This window comes from Alligator mississippiensis, chromosome 2 (assembly GCF_030867095.1).
Source record: "Alligator mississippiensis isolate rAllMis1 chromosome 2, rAllMis1, whole genome shotgun sequence".
Lineage (NCBI taxonomy): Eukaryota > Metazoa > Chordata > Crocodylia > Alligatoridae > Alligator > Alligator mississippiensis.
In genome coordinates, this window is record NC_081825.1 from 175,084,269 (window position 1) to 175,104,845 (window position 20,577).

A 20,577-nucleotide genomic window follows, 5' to 3' on the forward strand; every position below is an offset into this window, starting at 1 on the left:
TAGGGCATTTCTGTTGGTCATATGAAATCTTCCCATGCTACTAACTTTTAGCAGTTTTGAAAAGGTATTCCAAAAAGGCACATTCCCAACAGAAAGGACACTTTCCTTGATTATTTTTATGCCCTTGCTTCCATGTATAGGAGTGGTCTGTAGAAAAAGGAAAGGTCACCAGAAATGTTAACCTAGGTAAAATGGATATTTTTCTCATTATTCACATTCTGTGTAACCACTTAACAATACTAGGCATGCCTATATAAGATGTTGACTTAAGAATTGCCTAACTAGCTCCACAGTAAAGTTTCAGGCCCTGTCCAGATGTGCCGGGGTGTACACTTGTAGTATCAAAAATAGTAGCAGCACAAATTAGGTCCACTACTTTTTGCTGCAATGCATGGCCCTGCACATGCCCTTTGGTGTGGGACTAATTGCCCCACTCTGGGCAAATTTCCCTTTCGTTGCTCCTCCTGGCTTTTGATATAATGGAGGAGCCAGGACACAACTAAAGGAGTGGAGGAAGTTTGGCTGGAACACAGAGCATTTCCTGGGAAAACCAAGCCTTTATGTTTCCTGGCACATGCTCTTGTCCTGGGCAACAAGCCACTTTTTTTTTTCTTGCTTTTTATTTTTGTTTGTTTGGGTTTTTTGGTTTTTTGTTGTTTTTCTTTTCTTTTTTTTGGGGGGGGGGGGGAGATGGAAGAGGGTTGCTACAGGGATATCCCAATAGCAAATTTTGCCCCTGCACTGCAAATTTTCGGCATGGGCACATTTTAATGTTCCAGGCATGATGTGGTTTGGGGCACCATAAATGCCATCATAGGTTAGTACTTGTCAACATAGGTACTATCCTACAGGGATGTTATTTAGTGTATCACAACATATGTGTAGACACTGATGTGGCTGCCTGGGACACAAGGATTCACCAGTGTGGGGGCTGCCTGCCAGCTAGCTCCTGAACTGGAGCATCTTTTTGTTCCAGTCAGCCTCTTTGCAGCACCTTGTGGTGGGTTGCAGCCTCAGACTGGCAGGATGACCCCCGCTCCCTCCAGGCCTTCTGCTATCCATAACTGCTCCAACTGGGCTTAGCATGCTGTGGTCATGGGCAAATGCAGAAACAGGGAAGAATAAACTTCATCATGAACTGCACCAGAGTTTATTGATTATCATTAATTGCATATGTAGCCATGCCCACTTACTGTTTTTTTTAACTCCATTTAAGGCAGACAGGCAGCATGGAAACTTTCAGGACAAATGGATAATTAATTATTACAAAATTATAAGCAAAGAAAAAGAGGCTCTTATACTGGGAAGCATCAGGCATCTTTAAAAAAACAGTTAATGCATGTGTACCTGCACATATGGGGTCCTATTGTTCCTATATAAGCTGAGTGTCAATTTAACTGTTACCTTCTTTCTTGTAATACATACAGCATCAGTTCGTATAGACACATTCAACCCATCTAGTATCTGTTACAATGGGCCTATGGCAATTAAGTCATTCACTGAAAATAGTATTCTTCCTTAAGCATATAGCCATATGGACACCACTGTAGTTCACAGTGAAATTCAGGATAATTGGAACCATATCAATTCAGTGAGAACTGCACTGAGCTTGCTTTTAGGAGATAGACCAGCATAATGAGGCTGCTGCAGAACATTGACAAGCTGGTAGCAATAGCTATTTGGAGTAGCCTCTGGTTTATAGCCATCCAATTCAACATGATCAAATCTGTGGCTGGTAAAGGAGGTATGCCATGCCATTCACAAGGTGCTGACAATGTGTTTCCCTGACTCCCTGATCTTTAGGTTTGCATGATATTTATAAACTGGTTTGAACTTCCCCTTACTGCTCCCAGTACAGTTGTATTGATGTTGGAGGGGAGGAAAGTTTCTGTTCCACCATATACGTGTGGCTTGCCATTCACCTTGTGGGGAGGGGAGTATTCATGTCTAAGAATGTTTAGATGGTTGGTGAGAAAGTTTAGCACATGACAAGTAAAGGAGTGTAACGGAAGCAGATGTGTACTCCCGCACCTTTACAATCCAGATGTTGCCTCACCAGTGACAAATAGAGAGAAGGAATCACTTCCCTTGATTTACTGGCAATGTTCCTATTAATGAAGCCTTGTATGCCATTAGCCTCTTTTGCTACAAGGTTTAAAGGAAGCAGCCACCTCTTCTCAAAAAACATATTTATATCAGCAAGCATGGTATAGGGTATCTGAAATAAATTAATCCCCTACTTATTATTTTCCTCCACCTCCCAAAGATATCATGACCAAGCCCTTTATAATCAATGTACCCTGCAATGTCCAGGGAAACTTTACAAAAGACTTATTTAGATGAGCATAAATGTGTCATATGTTGCGCCACAGAACCATCTATGGCACCGCAAAACACACACACTGCAATTTCAGACATTTTCTGTGCTGCTAATATTCAGTATGGCAGGTTTTATGGACACCAGGAGATCCCAATGTCAAAAGAACCCAGGCCTGAAAAAGCGTGATGGCACACATGGCAACATTAGCATGAGCTGCCCAGAACCAGAGCCTAGATAGCTGGAGCCACACTCCAGCTGCCAGACAGGCCCCTCATGACAGATTGCCACTGTTGGAGCTCTAGGAAGCCCCCAGGACCCCAGATAAGGCTGCTGAGGCCAGCCCAGGCGTGGGTCCCAGCTTCCCCTCCCCCAACTGGGGCAAATTTTGCTGCACATCAGAGTAAGCATGCATGAGCATTCTCCAGTAACAAGTAGCAGCAGCACAACTATGTGCCACTGCTATTTGTCTCTGGGGAAATGCATGTGCATGCTTGCATGGATGTGCCCCATCAAAACATATGCCAACCCAAATTCTGCTCCTTTGGGTTGTCTGCTAGGGCTGTGTGAAATTTCACCACCAGTTTTGTTTCTGGGGCTTCTGGGCTCTGGGGCCCTGTACCTCTAGCTGCTGACAGACAAAACTCATGGCCTCTGCAAGGGCTAGCATGCCTACAGTTTTGACCCCGCTGTGGCTTAACACATACACATGACAGAAGTTTTGCTTTCAAAACTTTGAGGTGCAGTTTCCCCAAACCTCCTGCACCTATCTCCTTGAAGCTTGGCAGGCTTGATTCGCTCAAAAGGGGCTACCATTCCTGCAAGTTTCATCCAAATCAATCCAGAAATGACAAAGTTATAGGCAGTTTTGTCCTTCTCCATTATATCCTATGGGCGAAACATTGAAACAGTTTCACTGTTTCGACCCTCTTTTGACAGAACACAATGGAACAGCTGTTTCAAATCAAAACAAAATTCAAAATGAAACGCTGTTCTGTCGAAATGTTGGAACACTGGTTGAAACGAAAAGCTGCCATTTTGCGCAGCCATATTGTCTGCATCACCCTGTGTTCCCTGACCACACAGTCATTGGCCTTATAAGAAGAACCTTTCTGGAAAACAAAAACTATGGCGACCCAAACGGTAGACCCCTCCTTCCTATGATGGGTTCTCTCAAAGGTGGCCTGTGTCTGATTATTTCAAAATGAACTAATTGAACTAAATGGGCAGCAGTGACCACAATATGATTGAGTTTATGATCGTAAGGAAAGGAAGGAAAGAGGACAGCAGAGTACAGACCATGGACTTCAGAAAAGCAGACTTTGACTCATGGAACTCATGGGCAGGATCCCAGGATACCCTGGGAGGCCAGTCTGAGGCATGGGGGTAGGAATCAAGATAGTTGGCTGTACTTTAAAGAAACCTTATTGAGGGCACAGAAGCAAACCATCCCAGTGTGCAAGAAGACTAGCAAGTATAGCAGAAGACTACCTTGGCTTAGCTGGGAACTCTTTAGTAAGAAAAACACAAAAAAAAAAGCTTAGAAGAAGTGGAAACTTGGGCAAACAACTAGGGAGGAGTATAAGAATATTGCTCAGGCATGCAGGAGTGTAATCAGGAAGGCCAAACACAACTGGAATTGCAGATAGCAAGGGACATAAAGAGTAACCATAAGAATGCCTACAAGTATATGTCAGCAACAAGAAGAGATCAGGGAATGTTTGGGTCCTTTACTAAATAGGGGAGGCAATATTGTGACAGAGGATTCAGACAAAGCTGAAGTACTCAATGCCTTTTTCAACACACTCTTCAAAATCAAGATCAGCTCCCAGACTACTGCACCTGGCAGACAGTTTCAAAGGAGGTAAGCAGCCAAAAGCAGCAGCAAATAAAACACGTTAGGGACTATTTAGAAAAGCTGCAGGTGTACAAGTCCATGGGGCCAGATAGGATGCACCCAAGCATGCTGAGGAAGTTGGCTGATGTGACTGCAGAGCCATTGGCCATCATCTTGGAAAACTTGTGTCAATCGGGAGAGGTCCCACACAATTGGAAAAGGGAACTACAGAGCAGTCAGCCTCACCTCAGTCCCTGGAAAAATCATGGAGCAGATCCCCAAGGAATACATTTTTAAGCACTTGGAGTAGAAGAAAGTGATTAGGAACAGTTAGCATGGATTCACCAAGGGCAAGTCACACCTGACCAACCTGATTGCCTTCTATGATGAGATGACTGGCTTTGTGGGTGTGGGGAGATGAGTAGATGTAATACACCTTGATTTTAGCAAGATTCTTGATACAGTGTCCCACAACATTCATTCAGGGAAGCTAAGGAAGTATGGGTTGGATGAATGGACTGTAAAGTGGATAGAAAACTGGCTGGATCATCAGGATCTGAGTTTAGTAGTCAATGACTTGATATCTAGTTGGCAGGAGGTATTAAGTGGGGTGCTCCAAGGGTTGGTCCTGGGTCCAGTTTTGTTCAATATTTTCAACAATGACCTGGAAGATGGGCTAGAGTGCGCCCTTAGCAAGTTTGCAAATGACACTAAGCTGAGGGGAGTAGTAGATATGCTAGAAGACAGGGCTAGGATTCAGAGACAACACAACTAACAGGAGGATTAGACCAAAAGAAATCTCATGAGGTTCAATAAGGAGAAGTGCAAAGTCCTTCACATAGGACAGAAGAATCCCATGCACTGGTACAGGCTGGGGACTGACTGGCAAAGCAGCAGTTCTGCAGAACAAGACTTGGGAGTTACAGTGGACAGTGAGCCAACAGTGTGTCCTTGTTGAGAAACCTAACTCCATACTGAGATGCATTAATAGGAACACTCAGAGCAAATCAAGGGAAGTGATTTTCCCCCTCTATTTAGCATTGGTGGGGCTACATCTGGATCACTGTATCCAGTGTTGGGGCCCCCACTACAGGAAGGGTGTGGACATATTGGCGGGAGTCTAGTGGAAGGCAACAAAATTGGTTAGGACACATGACTTGTAAGGAGAGGCCAAAGGAACATGACTTATTTAGGCTGCAGAAGAGAAGACTGAGGGGGGATTTAATAGCAGCCTTTAACTACCTGAAGGGTTGTTCCAAAGAGGATGGAGCCAGACTATTCTCATAGGTGGCAGGTAACAGAACAAGGAGCCATGTTCTCAAGTTGCAGCAAGGTAAGTTTAGGGTAGATATTAGGAAAAAATTTTCCCACTATGAGGATAGTAAAACACTGGAACAGGTTACCCAGAGAGGTTGTGGAATCTCCATCCTTGGAGATTTTCAATACCTGGTTAGACAAAGCCTTGATTGGGATGATTTAGTTGGGGCTGGTCCTGCTTTGAGCAGGGGGTTGGACTAAATGACCTCCTGAGGTCCCTTGGAACTGTGATTTTCTGAAATGGAAGTCTGTAGCAGTTCAGGGCACAACTGTGGTCCAAGCAAGCCTCTAAGCTCAGGTGTTATTGGGCAAGGGACTGCCAAACATGTATTGAGAGAGGTCCAATAATACAACCTGAGCTTGCCACAGGAGTCACACAGCCAGGGGACACATCAAGATCAGGATGCAATCTCATGGAGCCAGGAGCTAGGTTAGGAAGCCTGATTTTTCCAAGGCCAGGGTGAATAAAACCAGAAGCCAAGAATCAGAAACAAGTGTATTTCAGCAAGGAACTTATCATTCTGAAGTAAATCTGTTTAACAGCCTGCAGTCCACTGCCCATAGTGGATTTAAGGGCCTTGTCCTTTTGTTCCACTTTAATACTTTTTATACAAGATGTCCAATAATATGCATACACCATTGAGGGCATAAAAGATCTGGGTTCAAATCCCAGAGATCCTGACACATGTTTTTTTTTCAATCCCTTATTACATAGGAAAGTATCAGGAAAATGGGTTAAATATGAACAAGGTAATTGCCATTTTGGAAGACCTCAAATCTGTAGGGCCATCTCTGGGTGAGACTATGGAGGCATTTCTGTCTACTTCAAAATGTGAAGCTGTAAGAAGCTAAAGGGTGCTAAAACTGAATGCAGCACTGGAAGTTACCTCAGGTCATGCCCACAGTAAACAAGATGAGGTGATTTTTCATTAACTTTTTTCAGCAGAGAAGACTAGTTCCTCTGAGATCCTAATCACCAGAGGGGTTGATGTGCTATGAAAATAAGATGAACTGTTCTGCATTCCTTCTTTCAGCCAAGGGAGAAAAGATCATTCTCAAGTTCCTTTTGGAACCTAGATTCTACAAAACCAAGTTTGCATCTAAAGTCTTAGATAAGATTTTGTTCAAGATGCAGATACAACCTTTAAGAAGGAGGGAGGCTTTTTTTTAGCAGAATAAGAGTTCGGCCTTCATCAGATCACATTTCTGATTCAACACAGTTCTGTCAAACTTACAGCAAGGATTTTCTGAATAGTAGGTTTATGAACAATGGCCTTTGGATTAAATTTAGAAACAATAAATACTATAATTAATATTGGTGGTGGTTGGGAAGGAGGAAGAGAGAGGGTAGGGGAGAGTTCAATCATATACAAAATAATCCTCATTCTTTTTTGCGTGCATTTTAGTATTGAAACCTGACTGCCTAACCCACTGACAGAGAGGGAAAATGAAGAAGTAAAGCACATCATCTCCAGGAAAGTATTGCAATGAAATCAGCCTGCCTCAATACCTCATGTTATTTTTCCACTCTCCCACACGCACACATATAAAATATATATATATTTAAATTATTTTTTATTTTTTAAGGATTTCAGGTTATGCTAGTTCTGTCAGTTAGAATTTAATTGAGTATGAAAAAATCTTCTAAAGAAAATGTATACGTCTCATTTTAATACAGTTAATATAATAAATTATTTGCTAAGTCACCTTGAATTTACTTTCAACATCTAGAAACTATTCTTTATAATTGGTCATATGCTAATTCCTGTGTTATTGTTCTTTTTATTACTGTTGTTATAGTTATTGTTATTATGTAGTTTGTCTTACCTATAGACCACACCACAAACATTAGAAAGAAAAAAAAGTTTTAATATCCACACTACTTGAAAAATGGATTTTTTTTTTAAAAAGCACACAAGCATCCATAAATGACGATGCCTATGATGAAATTAAAGAAAATGAAATGAGCATCAGAAATACTTTACTTCCTTTAGCTTTTTCCCACCAGATTTTTTTTCCCCTTTGGAATTGTGTCCAATGCCCACAAAAAGGCTGCCAGCAGAATTAAATGGAATTAATGTAATTGAAGAATTTGTGCTCCAGTTCAAAACAATATTGTTTACATGCTGTTGACATGCATAGATGTCTGAATTAGAGATAAGGTATACCACTTATTTCTCTGAGAACAGTATGAGTTACACGGAAATAGTGTGGTAAATCTTCCTTGTAGTCAATTCCACAGGCAAAAATGATTATTTCTTGAACCCATCACATTTTTCTTCCAATTAAATGAACTGAACTTCATGAAAATGAGAGCTCTAGTCTCTCTTCTTAGCATTCTACTGTCCAAAACACTTTTCTGTCACATAAATACATAGTGCTTATAGGAGGAAGAAAGAGGAATATAATTTTATAGAGAAAAAAAATCAATTGTTATTTGCTTACTAATACTGTTCACCCTGTGTTTAATTCCAGCAAGAAACAGTCCGAGTAATGAAGAAAACAAGGCATTTGAAAAAGGCAGGTACACCTCCCAATTTTGCCTTGCTAATCTGTACCTAAAGATATAAACAGGAAGGCATTGTTATTTCATTTCCAAAATACCCTGCCAGTAGTTAATATTAATGGAAAAAGAGCTTAAGTCAATATACTATGATCTATAAAATCTCCCTAAAAATAGAGCAATTGTACTTTTGTAGATGAGTAATGAGGCACAAACAGGGAAGCAGAGGATTCCCATTCAGGTTATTTTTGTGTTCTTATTTTTGTGTTTTAACAGGTGAAAGAATTATTTTTCAGTCAGCTTTCATCTTCCCTGATAATACATGGAGGCTACAGAGAACGTGACAGAATTCATCTTATTGGGACTCTCACAGAATAGGGTCTTAGAACAATTCTATTTTGTCCTGTTTTTACTTATCTACATTGTGAACATGCTGGGAAACCTTCTTATCATTGTCACTATCAAAAACAGTTGAAGTCTGAAGTCCCCCATGTATTTCTTCCTGAACTACCTGTCTTTTGTAGACATGTGCCTTTCCTCCTCCACAGCCCCCAAACTGATGGCAGACTTCCTGGCAGAGAAGAAAACTATCTCCTTTATTGGTTGCATAGCACAGCTGTTCTTCTCCCATTTCTTTGGTGGTACAGAGATGTTCCTTCTCACAGTTATGGCATATGACCGTTGCATTGCTATCTGCAAACCTCTCCATTACACAACTATCATGACTAGACGTGTGTGTGGCTGGCTGGTTATAGCTTCCTCAGTGGGAAGCTTTCTACATTCCATTGTACAGACTCTTCTGACAAGTCAGCTCTCCTTCTGTGGGCCCAATGAGATAGATCACTATATCTGTGACGTGTACCCTTTGATGCAACTGGCATGCAGTGACACGTATATTGTTGGCATCATGGTTATTGCCAATAGTGAGATGATGTCCCTGATCTGTTTTGTTGTGCTAATGGTATCTTATCTTGTCACCTTAATCTCCTTGAGAACTCATTCTGCTGAAGGGCGTCGCAAAGCCCTTTCCACCTGTACTTCCCACATCACTGTAGTAATTATATATTTCGGACCTTGCATCTTCATCTACCTACGCCCATCTACCACTTACTCGGAGGATAAGATGGTCACTGTGTTCTACACCATTATCACTCCCTTATTAAATCCAGTAATCTATACCCTGAGAAACAAGGAGGTGAAAAATGCTATTAAAAGTTTATGGAGCACAAGAGTAACTTGGAGAATGAAATGAAAACTAAGATGTATCTAATGATGCTTCTTCTACCAGCTGGTGTGGAAATAGTAACAATGAGTTTAGATTTTAGAGAAAAAAAAGATTTTAATCTCCTGGGCTATTACCATACAGCAAGAATCCCCACTAACTGCTTTTCCTCTGACTACTACTTAAATTGCTCAAACTTTAATATAATGTTTGCAATATTTAGGGCTAACTGAATTATGGAAAGATTTTATGTGGTTGTTCAAGTATTACAGCTATGTTGGACTTTAATGTTCTTGTTATTTTTATTACCTTAGTAGTATTTCTTTAATGTGACTGCTATTTTGCTGCAGATATATGTAGCCCAGACTATGTAAATTGCATCTTTGTTTCTGTCATTCTCCTACAGTAACTAGGGTTACTATGGAAAAGAGAATTCACTTTTCTGCACCCTTCTTTCCCCTTGCACTGTTTGCAAATCTAGTCTACAAGGGCTTTTTGGACAGGAACCATTTTTTACCACAGGTTTGCAAAAAATAAAGGCAGAATTCAATTTTAATCTTAGGTTCCATCACCAGCATAGGCCGCGCCTACACAAGATGCTGACTATGAACTTGCTCAAGACTACTGTCCAATAGTGTCATGTAGCTTTCTCTCTTTCTCTTCCTTCCTTTTCCTTCCTTTCTTCTGCAGCACTTTCTTCAATGTGACATGAAATAAATGCATGTTTGTATGCACACATATCATAGGCAGAGCTGACAGCAATGCCTGTAGTTAAGGTTGCTATTTTCTGCCAGAAGGGCCTGCTACTTTTAAAATGGCCACATCTTAACCTTTGGGTATCAGGTACCGGACCTAAGAGCAGGTAGACTGCCACACCTGTGCTTTCACTGGGGGCAGCAACTTGGCTGAAAAGGAATCTCTTTTCCTATAAGCCCAAAGTCATTAAGGCACTTAAGCCTGTGCAGAAATTAAAGCACACCAGAGTTCCAGTAGCTTTACTGCATAATAATTAAAGTACCACCCCCCCCCCCCTGTGTCCAGCTGTAGCTCAGAGGGAGCCATAGTAGCCTTCAGAAATGACATGAAGAGACTGTTCTGTGCTTTAAAAAAGGCACAATGTTCAAGCTCCTCACACATGGGTGTGGTCCTTCAGGGCTAGAGGTGAGTGACTTGGGATCCTAACTGGAAAGCTGAGAATTTTCTCTTTCCAATAGGATACTGTTTCTATTCCAAGCTTTGCTAGGGCATGGGAAATTGGATTCACAAGGTGTCACTCATCTGGGACTCTGGACAGGTGCAATTCAAGGGCTATCTTACAACGAAGACAAAAAGGAGGCCATAGTCCTGCACCCAACTGATTGTTTAGATCTCATGGTTGTTTTTTTGTGATGAATGTGCCCTCACAGGTAGTTCGGCATTCTTGTCGGTGATAGATTCTGGTGTACAGTTTGCAGGCATATTGTAGATTGTTGGTAGGTTTTGTGTTTTGAGATGTAGGAAGTTGGCTTCTGGTGATGAGGTTAGGTTAGCAAGGTTTGGTGCCTGTTTGAATTTACAAACCACTTTTCACAGATGGGCCTATGAACTGCACTTCATCAACCTCCTAGGTACAGAAACTCATGGAAACAATATAGAAAATATATAATATATATAATTAATTCGAATTCTGGTCCTGTTTTCATTGGCCTATGGGTTTTGGGTTGTAGCTATGTTGGTCTAATGACACAGGTAGACAAGGTTCTTTGGGTAGATGTGATAACTTTTATTAGACCAACTGAGTAGTAAGCTTGAAAAGAACTTTTTTCCACCTACTCAGTTGTTCTAATAAAAGAAATCACATCTACCCAAAGAATTATAGGTCTACATGAAACTTTTGCTGGGGAACCTCATCATCATATGTATGGTAAAGACTGACTCCTGCCTGGCTTCACCTCTGAACATTCTCCTCTGCAATTTGCCCTACACTGATATCTGTTATTCCTTCATCAGTGCTTTTAGGATGCTGGCTGACTTGCTTTCCCAGAAAAAAAGCAATTTCTTACCATAACTGTATGGCTGTCCTGTTCCTTGGGCATTTTTTGGGAACAGCAGAAATGTTTCTAATGACAGTAATATCCTATGACCTCTATATTGCCATTTGCAGTCCCTAGCACTATACAACCACCATGAGCAGGCCTGTGCGCTATACACTTATAGTTGCCTTTTAGGTGGGAGGCACAATCACCAGACTGTGATCACCATGCAACTACCATTCTGTAGCCTTAATACAATTGATAACTATTTCTGTGATGTCTCACTATCAAACTCTCCTGCACTGATATCTAAATTATTGATTTGCTCCTGATTTCCAACAGTGGCCTGATCTGCCTGACATGCTTTCCCGCACTGCTCCTTTTCTACACCATCATTCTAGTCATGATCAGGCTCCACTTCACTGAGGGGAGGTGGAAGGCCCTCTTTACCTGTGCTTCCCATGTGATGGTTGTCACCTTGTTCTTTGGGCCCTGCATCTTCATTTATCTCTATCCCTTCTCCAATTCATCAACTGACAAGATTATTTTTCTCATCAACACCATCCTCACCCCCCATGCTAAACCCACTGATCTATACCCTTAGAAACAAGGAGGTGAAAGATTCTATAAGAAATGTATGGAGTTTATACCTTCTTCACAGAAAAATAAAAGCAACAAGAGGTGATGAAGTTACCTTGATGGAAACTAGTGTTGTAGGTCAGCATGGATATTTGGCTGGGCCGTTGCTTGTGGTGGACAGGCAATGAATAAAGTTCTCATTCACAGCAAAGCCTGTTAATTTATATATTTAAGCACGGACATTCCCATAAGTTCAGATATGGATCAGTTTGTGGCCCTGAATCACTCTGTCCCACTTGCTGCAGTCTGGAAAGCCATTTCTAAGTTTTTAAATTCAGAGAAGTATCAAATGGAGTTAGTTCCTTAAATCTCAAAATAAAATTGGCTTATTTTGTCAAAGATATACTTACTGGTGTACTTACAAAGGTGGAGCCTAATATGATGCTTGAACATGGGAAGATCTCAAACTTGAGGTAGGTTTTGCAGGACATTCCTGATATGTCATAAAAGATAAGGGGAATAATCCAGCAGAAGCAAAACTCTGAAGCCCTTTGATAAGGGAACTCGTGGAGAGGGTGGATATGACAACACACCCCTGGTTTCTGGTTATTAGAGGTGGGGCAGAGAGTTGGGAGAGAAGAACATTATCTCATGTAAAATTCACGAACAGTACTAAGAACAGAGAGAACAATCCAGGCTTTCTCCCTCCCAGAGGAGTGCTGTGTCACTGAACTTCGTAGATTTCATAGACATTAGGGGATGGAAGGGAACTATTGAGATCATTGGATCCAGCCCCACCACCATAGGTGGAAAGTCAGTTGGGATCAAGTGACCCCAACAATAAATAAATCCAACTGTTTTTTGAAGGAGTCCAGAGTAGATCCTTGCACCACCTCTGAGGGGAGTTTGTTCCAGACCCTGCATATGCACCATAAAGAACTTTTTTTCTTATATTCAGGCTAAATCAGCCTTCCTGAAGTTTATGGCCATTAGACCTTGTTATCCCTTGGGAAGCTCTGGTGACCAAATGTTCTCCCAGGTCCTAATGTAGCCCTCTTATGAAGTTGTAGGCTGCCACCAATCCCCCACCTAAGCCTTCTCTTCTCCAGACTGAAGAATCCCAAGTCCCTCAGCCTGTTCTCATTCAGCCTTCCCTCCAGGGCTTGGATCATATGAGTGGCTCTCCTCTGGACTCTCTCAACATTTTCCACATCCTTTCTGAAGTGAGGGGCCCAATACTGGATGTTGTACTCCAGCTGCGGTTTCATCAGGGCCGAGTAAAGCGGGAGGATGACTTCCCTGATTTTGCTTGAGATGCATTGGTAGCTGCACACCAGAGTTTGGTTAGCTTTGCCCACCACCATATCACATTGGTGGCTCATATTCATCTTCTGGTCAATCAAGACCCCCAAGTCCCTTTCGGTCGTCAGTGTAGCACTGCCAAGCCTGTAAGTATGCTGAGGGTTCTTCCTACCAAGGTGCAGCACCTTGCACTTCTCTGCATTGAAGGTCATCCAGTTTTGGTCATCCCACCTTGAGAGTGCGTCCAAGTCGGCCTGTATTCCCAGCCTGTCCTGCAGTGTGACAGCCCTTCCTCATAATTTGTTTCATAGTTCGTAGTTCATAGTTTCATAGTTCATAGTTGGTAGGGTTGGAAGGGACCTGAGCAGATCATCAAGTCCAACCCCCTGCCATGGGCAGAAAAGAATGCTGGGGTCAAACGACCCTAGCAAGATGTCTATCTAGCCTCCTTTTGAAGACCCCTAGGGTAGGAGCAAGCACCACTTCCCTTGGAAGTTGGTTCCAGATCCTAGCCACCCTGACTGTGAAGTAGTGCTCCTGATATCTAACCTGAACTAGGCCAGTTCACATCTGACTCCTGAATCTAGATCATTGATGAAAATGTTAAAGAGTACTGGTCCAAGTACCAAGCCCTGAGAGACTCCACTGGTAACCCTGTGCCATATTGATTTGCTCTCTTCAGCTAGTAAGTACTCTTTGGGTCCGAACCTGTAGCCAGTTGCCTAGCCATCGGACTGTACGATGATCAAGGCCACAGTTCCCCAGTTTAACCATGAGGACATCATGGGGAACTAGGTTAAAGACCTTCTTGAAGTTCAGATAAATGATGTCCACATCATCTCCCTTGTCCATGACATATGCTACCTGGTCATAGAATGAGATGAGGTTGTTCAAGCAAGACCTGCCAGGCACAAAGCCATGTTGGCTGGCATTCAGAAGCCTGCCTTCTATTAGTCTGGTGTTGATGGATCCCCTGACAATTTTCTCTAGGATTTTTCTAGGGACGGATGTCATACTGGTTGGTCTATAGTTCCCCGGGTCCTCCCTCCTCCCTTTCTTGTTGATAGGGACCATGTTGGCTCTTTTTTCAGTCATCTGGGACCTCACCCAAGCACCATAATTTTTCAAATATCCCTGCCAAGGGAGATGCAATGATGTCTGCCAGCCCTTTTGAGACCCTTGGATGTATTCCCTCTGGTCCCGTGGACTTGTGAATGCCCAGTTTCTCAAGGTGTTCCCTCACCTGATCCATGTCGATTTTGGGCCTGTCACCCACTCCTAAATTGGTTTGTGCCATTCCTGGCAGTGTGATCCTCATGGGAGGGTGAAAAACTGATGCAAAAAAGTCATTTAGGAGATTGGCCCTTTCTTGGGCATCTGATGTCAGTTGCCCCATTGGATCTCAGGGGCCCAATACTGTCCTTGTTCTTTTTCTTACTTCCCACATATCTAAAGAAGGAATTTTTGTTGTCCTCAATCCCCATAGCTAGCCTAAGTTCATTTTGTTCTTTGGCTTTTCTTGACTACTCTCTGCAGGTGCAGGTGAGCGCAGAGTAATCCTCTTTAGCAATGCTTCCTGTTTTCAAGCTAGTGTAGGCTACTGTTTTGAGTTTAATGAGTTCCAACAGTTCCTTATTCAGCCATAGGGGCTTCCTTGCTTGTTGACTGCATTTCTTGCGAGAAGGGATGGCTTTGCCCTGTGCTTCAAGGATTATGTTTTTGAGTGATGAGCACTCCTCATGTACTCCGTTTTCTGGAGCGGGGTGGGGTGGGGGGTCCAGAAGTTGCCCTTTCCAAAGTTTAGGACTTCTGTTTTACTGAGGGGTTTGCCTTCTCTTCGGTGAACTAAGAAGGTGGCCAATTCATGGTCACTGTCACCAAGCTTCCCCTTGATTTGCAGACTGCTCACTAGGTCCTCCCCTTTGACCAGGACAAGATCCAGTAATGCCTCTCCCTTAGTCAGTCCATAGACTTCCTGGGTTAGGTAGAAGTCATTGATGAATGTGAGAAAGCTACACGACCTGTCAGAATTGGCCAGGCACTCATCCCAAGAGATGTCAGAGAGGTTGAAGTGCCCCATGACAATCAAGCATTGAGAAAGTGCAGCTTCAACCAGTTCCCCATTGAATTCCCAATCTAGATCTTCCTCTTGGTGGGGGGGTCTATAGTAGACTCCTACATGTAAGTCACCCTCCTCATGTTCTCCTCGTATCTTGACCCAGCGGGTCTCAAGACACTCTTCCTGGTTTGGAAACTCAATCTGCAGGGAGGTGATATGACCTTTGACGTAGAGAGTAACACCCCCAACCATCTTCCCTACACAGTGTCTCCTATACAAGGTGTAACCCTCTACTGCCACCAACCAATCATAGGTGGAGTCCCACCAGGTCTCCATAATTCCTGCAAGGTTGTATTCATTATGACGAACTTCAGAGTCATGCTGCCTGTTACTGTAATTGATGGAGGCATGGGCAGTCAGAATATGTCATTATATTTCAAGGAATGAGCCAGGACTGTAAAGCTTGGAGTCACAATCTAGAAGCTCAGAGCAGGAAGTCACAAATCAAGATCAAACACTGGAGTCAAATTTGGGCATTCTAAGCAGGCCATGGGCAAAACATAGTACTCTGTTGCCCCAAAAGCTTTTTGCTGCCACTCTGGCCTTATAAGACCATATCAAGCAGAGCACATTTCCTGTAGCCTTGAGAAATAACTCATCCCTGTCCCTGATTCCTTCCAGCTGGAGCTTAGGCCTAAATTGTCTATAGCTAGGTTTAAGCTCATTACAGTTATTGTCTCACCTCCTGGATTCATGATTCTTGCTCTCAGCTACGTTACAGCACAAAGGTTGAGGATTCCCTGCCCCCGCCTATTTTTATACCCTAGTGAGTGTGACACTGTCCTGGAGATGAGATATTTGGGTTTGAAGACCTTTACTCTAGGCAGGGTCTATTGGGCACTCCTACCTGCATGTGTGAAAAAATGTTATGTATAAATGGCTACTTAGATGATGATGAAGGAAGAGAAAGCCATAATAGTCTCCTGTTATGCAGGCTCTGCAATGGTGACCCCCCCCCCCAAAGAAAAACAATACCCCACTAGTATTAAAAATCTTGGTTTAATTGTCAAAGCAATTCAAGAATTTGCCTCACTCTAAAGTAATACTCTTTAATTATGTCTGCACTAATGGCTTCTTATGAAGAAAACGTCAAATACTTCTGGGAACTCATTACAAGGGCAGAACTGCAGTACAGTTAGCAATCACACCCTTCTATTATGGAATTTACATTAAATATTTCTGCAGTAACTTCAGTCAAGAGAAATAAAGGTTGCTTTTTTTTTCTCCCTAAGGATTCCTTTGGATCTTAGATTGTGTAGAGTGAAGGGTGGAGTTGAATTTTTTGTATCAGTTCGCAGCCATAAAAGCAAAACAGAAAGAGATGTGGATGAGAAAGAATCCTGCTCTCAGAACCAAATCACCTTCCCTATCCTCTATAAAACACTCTCAATATTTTCTGTCTTAGTCTGTTTCTGGGTGGAGAGAGAAATCATCACAGAAGGTTATCCAGGAATCTAGCCAGGTCTGCATGTAAAAATACTGTAAGTTCATGTGTGATTAATGGTGTGATTTATGTTGAAATCCCAATAATAAATCCATTTTCTTTATTGTACATATATTAAATTAATACACATACAACACAATCAATATAGAACAATTCAGTCCACTAAACTCAGATTGTCTCAGCTTAACTTCCTATTTTGAAAATGTGTATAGATTTTTTTTTTTTTTTTGAGGGGAGGGATTTTTTTTTAGGGAAGCTAAATGATGCTGTTGCTAATGCAGAAACAAGGGTTGTTTCCTTATATCTTTTATGGGATCAGCTACATAGTTGGAAGAGTTGGTAGATAAGCTTTTAGATAGAAAATGCTTGTTTCTTAGATCTGTGAAAGAATCTGATACAGCCTAAAATTAATGCCAGATTAAAAAAAAAAGACTTTAAATCCAATATCTAATGTCTATTGCAAGGATTTTTATAATAAATGTAATCAATAGTATGTTAATTTAGAAGGAAAAAAAGAGCATCCCTCTTTGGTATAAACATACTTAGATTAGCTATGTCGATTATTAGCATACCTGGAGGCAGGTGCATCAATTGGTCCAGCTGTTTTCAAGTGGTGAAAAAAACCCCACCCAGAATGTACCAGCAAATATCATGAAGAAATCTTTGTTTATTCACAGTAGTAATTTCTTAGGTCTCTTTGCCAATAGATACATTATTTTGCCCTTTGTTTCTTGGAGTTTTTATATTTTTTTACAGTCTATCCCCCCCCCCCCACACACACACACACAAATCTATTGAAATAACTAATATTAAAATAATATTATTAATATAAAAATATTAAACAACCTGCTGTAAAGAAATACTGTTTAATGATACTCATGTAAGCTTAATTCAACTACCATACACACATGAATTATCATACAAAGATTAATTCCATAACTATGCATTTTTTTCTGAAGAGCCAAAGGAAGAAACGAAGGGGAAAAAAAAAAAAAAAAACAACCATAGTATACAATGGCCAGTGAACATCGTGAGTTAATGAAGATTTATTCTTGATATTTGTTGGTACATTTGAGATTCAGCGCACAGAATGAAAGGTGCTCAGTGAACACATTGGTAGAGTAAAGGAGACCATTGCCTACAGAACCTGTTTCTAAAGATAGAATTTCTGTAGTACATTAGATAGAGGTCTAAAAGAAAAGAAAGGGTGGTCTTATGGTTACCTCACTGAAGTATAAATCAGGAGACTTGGAGATTATTGCAAAGATGGGTATTAACTTTGGTGTATATCAGTTCTTCATCTGTAGAATAGGGCTATTACTCTATAGGTCACAGCTGGGAAGTGGTGACATAGCAACAAGGTTTTCCTGCTTATGGCTTGAGAGGCATGAGTGCAAACCTCACCTCTGATTTGTTATGAATGTTGTTATGAGTCAATGAATGTGCAAATGGGCACCTGAGCTTCAAAGCCAAAAAGTCAAAGGATGTCAGATGTGGTCCTAGGCACATCAACCCTTCTGAATCATGGCTACAGAAACTGCCTAACCACAGGGTTGAGCATGTGTTTGAGATCTCATATATAATAAATACTACATTAAGATAACCCATGAATGATGAGGGAAAAAGGAAATATTGAACAGTTTTCATTGACTAAGTAATGCCAATCCTTTGCAAAAAAGCAAATGAAAAGTATGGTGGAAGGGCTGATTGGACATCATCAATTATCATAAAATATTGTTCAGTCTATTTCTAGGTTTCTTTCCATTACCTAGGTATCTTCCAAATTCAACAGCAGGTTAGACAACTGATTATATTGTACTGTATAATCTGATTAGGCCAAAATTCAAGGATCTAGTTTAGCAGAAAGGTGGACATTCTGGGTATTATTTAGCCAGCAATGTGCTAGTACGGCCCATTTCAAAATAAACATTGACTGATTGGTTAAGTGAACATTGGTTTATACTTCCTTGAACTGAATATGGAATGTGGTGAAGTTTTACCTTCTTGTGTGTTCCACTTGCATAATGATTTCCGATAATAATTTAAAAAGAAATAAGTAATGACTAATTATATCGAAGAAGAAAGTATCAGTCCATGATTGCTTAGAAAAGTCAAGCGATGGTTTTTACCATTTACTTAGCAATGAACATTAATCACAGTAATTATCAAGATCAACAGAGGATCTCCAATATCCAAATGTGAACAGATCCTATAGCAATAAACTAATCTTCTACATAGAGGTATATACTAAATAGCAATTTTGAGTGACTCCCTTAAAGAATATCAGTGCAAAATTAGTATTTATTACAATAGCAGTTGGATTTCTGATATTTGGAATGAAAATGATTGGGTACCAGTTTTTAAATATTACCTCCTTAAAAATATATATTCCCATTTTTTTTTATATTGATGTTTAAATCAACAGTTATCTAAAATGGGCATTTATCACTCCAAGAAATTATGCAGGGAATTGGATATATATGTTTAAAATGATATGGATCAAAACTAATGATTTTTAGTAGCACAATACAAGAAAAAAGTAGTGCCTATATTAAGCATATTTCATCAATGCATATTGAGTATAACATACTATTCTAAAAACCCTTAAGTGAAATGTGGAACTTGTATTCTTTTGGCTCCAATCTACTTTTTGTTGTTGTTGTTGCTTAAAATATGTTGCTATTCATTGTGACTGCAGCCAATGTAGCTATTTATTGACAATCTCCCTTGATTTTTGGTAGACAGGTGATTTGTTCTACGACGTCAAATTTACTGCCTGCCCTGGCTACATGAAGAATACAAACAATATCACAGAATTCCTCCTCTTGGGACTCTCTCAGGATGAACAGTTAGAAAAAGTTTGCTTTGTGTTGTTTTTATTCTTCTATATAACTATAGTCTTGGGAAACCTCCTCATTATTGTGACTATAAAAAACAGTGATCACCTGAGATCCCCCATGTATTTCTTCCTTAGGTACCTGTCCTTTGTAGACATCTGTTACTCCTCTGTCACAGCCCCAAAACTGATTTCTGACTTCCTTGTTGACAGGAAGTCCATCTCCTTTGAGGGATGCATAGTACAACTGTTCCTGGTTTATCTCCTTGGAGGCACTGAAATCTTCATCCTCACAGTGATGGCCTATGATCGTTATTTTGCAATCTGTATACCTCTCCATTACACGACCATCATGAACAAGCAGAGGTGTAGCTGGATGATGGTGGCCTCATGAGCAGGAGGCTTTCTGCATTCCATTGTACAAACGCTCCTGACCACTCAGCTTGATTTCTGTGGACCCAATGTGATAGATCACTTTTTCTGTGATGTGCTCCCTTTACTGAAACTGTCCTGCTCTGATACATATGCTGTTGGCATCACAGTTGTTGCTAATAGTGGGATGATTTCCCTGATCAGCTTTATTGTCTTGGTTGTGTCCTACCTTGTTATCTTAGTCACCTTGAGGACCCACTCTTCTAAGGGACGTCTCAAAGCCCTTTCCACCTGTGCATCCCACATCACTGTAGTTACCATATTCTTTGGGCCATGCATCTTTATCTACCTACGACCATCCACCACCTTCCCAGAAGATAAGATGGTTGCTGTATTTTACACTATTTTCACTCCCATGCTGAATCCTTTAATCTATACCCTGAGAAATGAGGAGGTAAAAAATGCCATGAGAAAACTGTATAGTCGAAAATTGAATTTGGGAGGGAAATGAAAAATGTGATGTGAGGGAATTGTGCTAGATATTATTGAAGTTTGTGGAGATGGTAAATGAAAAGATTTATTAGTGATGTTAGATAAAATGTCTCTATCATGTGGTGTCAGCTCTTCAGTAAAATTGTAATGTATTTCCCTTTGAGTTCATAGACACAGACTTCCATCTCTCAGCTGCCTCTACAGTGGTACTTACATTTTTCAAGA

At 41.0% G+C, this 20,577-nt stretch overlaps 3 pseudogenes; all 3 read left to right on the plus strand.

Moving 5' to 3' along the window:
• The first annotated feature begins 8,296 nt into the window (after positions 1 to 8,296).
• On the plus strand, positions 8,297 to 9,226 carry LOC102559416 (olfactory receptor 4S2-like; annotated as a pseudogene).
• A 2,021-nt stretch (positions 9,227 to 11,247) lies between these two features.
• On the plus strand, positions 11,248 to 11,975 carry LOC132248285 (olfactory receptor 4Q2-like; annotated as a pseudogene).
• A 7,466-nt stretch (positions 11,976 to 19,441) lies between these two features.
• On the plus strand, positions 19,442 to 20,371 carry LOC102558950 (olfactory receptor 4S2-like; annotated as a pseudogene).
• The last annotated feature ends 206 nt before the right edge of the window (positions 20,372 to 20,577 follow it).